Source organism: Lactuca serriola, chromosome 4 (genome assembly GCF_051521515.1).
Source record: "Lactuca serriola cultivar US96UC23 chromosome 4, Lser_US96UC23_V15, whole genome shotgun sequence".
In the NCBI taxonomy this organism is placed as follows: Eukaryota; Viridiplantae; Streptophyta; class Magnoliopsida; order Asterales; family Asteraceae; genus Lactuca; species Lactuca serriola.
In genome coordinates, this window is record NC_136411.1 from 386,668,665 (window position 1) to 386,674,664 (window position 6,000).

Consider the following 6,000-nt stretch of genomic DNA (forward strand, 5'->3'; position numbering starts at 1 on the left):
TTGTGGGTCAGAGCGTCGGTTATTTGGAATTTTGATTGAGTTTGAATGCGTTAGATCTCGGGTCGGTTCTCTGCTATTGTCTGATTTATCAAGGATTTTCATATATCATTATGCATGTCGAGGAGTCTTTGATGAATCTTCAGATGTACGTATCTTGTGGGGTGGGTCCCGCATGTACCGTTGTTGTTATGAGTCGTTGTCAGAATCCTTTTAGGAGTATTGCTTGGAGGATCTTTGGTCATGAATTAGCAGGGAAGTTCTTTAGTGAAGCCAGGGCTCAGTGGTTCTATCATTTGTTCGGGTACGAGGGACATTTTCGTAAAGGAAGATCCATGGGAATTAGCAGGGAAGTTTTTTTTGGTTTATCAACTTAATTTCTTTTAAACACTTCAGTCTTATGATTTATGACTTTTAGGTAGTTTTTTTATAGTATGAGAATGATCAGGATAAAAGCAGTAGAGTAAAAACAAAGAAATTTGAGCATTTTCTTGAAGAGACATTATAGGTCCAAATATACTAAATGGCAACAAGACAGAAATTTATTAAGATACAGTCCAAGATTGCTTATGGCCTATAGGTCTATTGGTGGTTGTGACAACCCAAAGTTTATTCCGTTACATTACCCCGTTACCGTTAACGGAATATTCCACTGTATAAAGGTTCCGTTAATAAGAGGTTGTTAGATAAATAAATGTTTTATTTATTTATGTTTTGATGTCGTTATAGTCGTAATAAAGTAAATGAAAACACTTAAATTACATTTCCAAAGTAATTTAGAAAAAGTTAGTTTTTATTATTATGACCACTAAATCGGGTGCGACCAAAAGCCCCGTATAACGACAGTATCGGGTAGAATCCCACTGAGCCCCAACTCCAACCCCTATATAAGGGTGAGTGGAGTCCATTGGAGACTTTTTACACTATCCAAACTCTCTCTCTCTCTCTCTACAACTTTTTCCCGAGCCAAAAATCGTCCGTTTCGAGCCCCAAACGAGTAGGTAAACTATCCTAACTCGTTGTATAACTTATCTAGCGTACAAATTCGAGTTTAAAACATAAAATAGGGACAACATCATGAGTTTACGGCCCAAGAACACTCTTGGGTCGTGAACACCAATTAATGGGGTTTTTAAGCCCCAAAACCCCTCCAAATTGTCCCTAAGGCTTAGATATGACTTGTAGGCTTATGGAATCGGGTTTAGAACACCTTGAACTAGCATTTGGAAGAGTAAACAATAGTTTACTGCCCAAGAACATGCTTGGGCCGTAAACTCCTCTTCATGGGGAGTAAACTCATTTTTGTGTGTTAAAAATGCCCTTAAACACACCAATGGCCTTGGATTAAATTCTAGAAACGACCAACAACAAGCTAGGGACCTTAAATGCAATTAAAACAACTCCATAAGGAGTTTACGGCCGTAAACCCATCATGGAAGGGTACCTGGGCCGTAAACTCCCACAAAGGGGTTATTTGGTGCCCTAAACTCTCCATTTGACTTGGAAAAATGCTTAGGAAATTACCCACTACCACTTAAGCCCTTAAAACACCAAAAGAAAGAGGGCATAGGAGCTTACGGCCGTAAGCTCCCTTGCTTAGGCCCGTAAACTCCTCAAAGGGGCCATTTCATGCCTTAAACCCATTTACACAATTGATATTTGAGCCTAGCATAAATCTACAATGGATATGAGACACTTTAGCACACTAGATAGCCTCACCATGAGTTTACGGCCGTAAACTCATGGTGAGTAGTCCCTGGGCCGTAAACTAAGTATTAAGGGTTTACTCTCGGAGAGTAAACTCCATTCCTAAGCCATACACACCTTTAGACGCTACCCGGGACACCCAAACACTTATCCAAAGTGTTTTCCGCTCCTTTGAGCGCGTATATTTGTTTAATTAGTATTAAATATACTAATTGTATGTGAACATATGTTATCATATGTTAAATAGGTCATTGTGTGTGTTCGAGTCCTTGCGTGACACCGAACGCCCAAACGGCACCTTCGTCGGACCTACTTACACCAGGTGAGTTCATACCCCTGAATGAACCTTTTAAATGATTTTATACGTTTTATAGGGGGGGGGGAATACAAGTTAAACATGCCAGTTATCATGTCAATCATATGTGATTGATAACCCGCATGCACAAGATTTTACCACACTGTACACTGTTTTACCGAGTAGGATACTATGATGGATTCAAAAAGGTTTTCATTTGTTTCAAAACTCTTACTTATACTGTTTTATCTAAATTCATTTTAAACTGGTTTATAAAGGTTCCAAGGATTTATAAAGTTTTTCAAACGTATTTTACCAAAGAATACCAAATGTGATTTTCCCGGAGTATAAAGGTTTTTCCAAGGTTTTCATCGAAGTTCCCTTTCACGACGTATACTTTTACTTGTTAGTTACTGCTGCTTCTCTTTTACTTATTTAAAACTCCTACTTGAATACGCATTTCCTTCGTGATACGCTTATACCTGTTATTGCCTCTATTTCACTTATACTGGTAGTCACTTATACCTGATAGACACTCTTACTTCACCAGTTGTCGCTTCTACTTCGTGGTACACTTATACTTGATAACGTTTCCACTTCGTGATACACTTATACCTGCTGGACGCTTATACTTGTTCACACTCTTACTTAGTGATACGTTTCTACTTCACTTATACTTGATATCGCTTCTACTTCACTTAATCTCGATACGCTCCTACTTCACTTAGTGTCGTTTCTACTTTGTGATACACTTACTTTTGGCACGCTTATACTTCACGATTCGGTTATTCCACACTGTACACTTATACTTCACGATATGAATCCACTTGTTACACACTCAGGCGTAGTTAGATGTATGTCTGTGCTTGTCTAGATGCATATAAGTAATGATTGAAGGGCTTAGGAAGGCTTGTCCGCCCTATTTCCTTTTCTTCGTTGAGATGTGGTCTGGTGGGATCGGATGTCCATCCGAAGGTCGTTTGATTCATTAGTTATATATTATGTACACAAGTATAGACATATGGGTTTACTTCAGTCAGTTCAGTTATGAGTCTCTACCTCTAGTTCAACACTTACATTAGAAACCCACTATTTGGAAGTCTCTACCCACTATTTGGGATGCATCTTCAGGACACGGCCTTCTCCGTCATCTAGTTGGTAACCAGAGTCTCCTGTAGGGAGAGCGGACATTGTGTGTATAGATCTATACGGGATTGACACCCCCGCACCCTGACTGCTAGCTACAGTCCACGGCCTACCAAGCCAAGGGGTGACAAATGTCACATTCTCTAGACACTTGTAGGGTGTCTGGTACTCTAGTGTCGGTTAGTATGGTTACGAGTATCCCGGGTTACCTTATAATTCTTTGGCCTTAAGGTAACAGTATTTCGCCAGCAATTTACACTATATGTTGGTAATTCAATTTCAGAGTCACACTGTTTTGACCTTACAAGACGTATCTTTCATTTGATACTGTCTGGGGTCTGTCTCCTCTGTTTTGACCTTACAAGACGTATCTCTCAATTGATGCTGTCTGGGGTCTGTATCCACTGTATTCACAGTATTCACTGTATTCACTGTTTTAGACCTTGCTAGACATATCTTTCATTTGATATTGTCTGCGGTCTGTATTCACTGTGTTCACTGTTTTAGACCTGGCTAGACGTATCTTTCAATTGATATTGTCTGCGGTCTGTATTCACTGTTTTGGACCTTACCAGTTGTACCTTTCATTTGGTACCTTTTGGGGTCTGTGTCTCTATTTGTTAGACTGAACCAGGCGTGTCGTTCGTTCGATACTCTCCTGGAGTCTATGATTCCTTTACCTTAGTCAGCAGTCCTCACTGCTGAGGCATATGTTATTTCCCTGTTGTCTCTTGCTTTCTTTAATAATCAAATTCAGTATTTTGATAATGATAGCAATTAAGGGAAAACCACTTTTTACCACATAACACTGACCAGTCTTGGTAGAAGGCTGCTTTGATTAAAGAAAATGTAGGATTTTCTGGAAAGAACTCTAATACACTGTAAACACTTAAACTATTACTTTATAAAGTTATTTGAATGAAATGTCACTAAATACTTATGAACTCATCAGCATTTGTAAAAAATGTTGATACTCGCATTTCAAATAACTTGTATTCTCAGGTTAGCATTAGACAGGTACATCCCCGGAGCTGTTGATGAAGATAGCTTAGTACCTCGCTGTATTTATTCTATTACTTGTATTACTTTGATGTATTGTAATGTAACCATGTAAAACTATTACTATTAATGTAATGTTTTGTTGTACTTTGATTACTATAATGCATGTGTTGTGATACTTGACATGACGTCATCCACCCCAGAACGTTTCCGCCGTTCCGGTTTTGGGGTGTGACAGTGGTCTAGATGATGGATTTGGCATGAAGAAATTTGCTGGTTGTCCAGATCAAAGGAGACCGTGAAGGCGAACTTGCTTGGGATAGAATGATGCATCATAAAAACTTATCTCTTATTTTTTGGTGTACTTTGTAGCTTTTAGGGATAGTCTTTTGCTTAATTTGTACATAAAAATATCCAAAAGTGTAAAGGAAAACAAACTTTTGTTGAGTTTGTTGAGTTGCAGAAAGTATCCCCTTTTATCATTATCATGTTAACATCATTTTTTTTAACATAAAAACCCATGAACTTAATTTATTTACTTAATTACAATTATTTGAGAAAAATAACAACCCGATCATATTTTTTAACATAAATACTTCATAATAAATCGGAATAGCAACGTACTATGAGCATTATAAGAAATTACTTTATTTTCATAAGAGCCCATTTTATTTTATTACATAAAGAAATCATTTTTTTTTATTTTAATCAAACAAATCATCAGCTTCCTTGTATATTATGTCCCACGTAAATGAAAAATGTTGCATTAAAATTTTGTTGCAACTAATGTCAAAAGTTTTTATATGTAAACATTAAATTGGTTCGGATTTCGCTGCTAGCCTATCATTCGATGTCCCTCCTTCCCTTCTCCACATACAAACATATACACAACATCTCCTCACACAAACTTTATATATATATATAAAATAAAGCAAATCACTAACTTACTTTTATTTTAACTCAAAAACAACTTTATATATATATATATATATATATATATATATATATATATATATATATATATATATATATATAAAAGTTCAATAGAGAACTATAATTATGGGTTCTTCAAGGAACCAAATATTTTTTTTCAATTTCTAAACCTTATTCTTTATCGAAAAAAAAAATATAAAAATATCTAAATTCATATATTAACATTGTGAATGTGAAAAATATTTTTCGGATTCAACGTGTGAATCCGGATTCACGTTGTGAATTTTCAAAGATTCATATTGTGAATTTGACGTAAAAAAATATTCGAATTTTATATCATTGGAAAAAGGATAAAAAGTTATGAATTTCTGTATTTTTAGTTTTTTTTTTTTTTGATAAAAAATAAGTTCTAAAAGTTGAAAAAACAATTGGTTCCTTGGTTCCTTGGTTAATTATGGTTCTCTATTGAACCTCACCCTATATATATATATATATATATATATATATATATATATATATATATATATATATATATATATATATATATATATATATATATATATATATATATATATATATATATATATATATTCTAATAAAAGAATATGTTTAATCTCATGTTGACAAGTGTCATGCAATTAGAACCCCTCATTAATGTTATATATCATTTATCATGCCACTTGTCAACCTATTAATTATTCATTTCAAATTTTAAATTTTAAATTTCCCACTCTAATTTTATTAAATTAATAATTGATTCTTCATTTTAAATTTCAAAATTTAAAATTTCTTTTTTTAATTATATTAAATTAATAACATTAGATTAAAAAATAAAATAAAATTAATATAAATTATAAAATGATATAACTCCACGTATTTATTTAAATCAACGATTATAATTTTATATAACTAAAAAAATATCT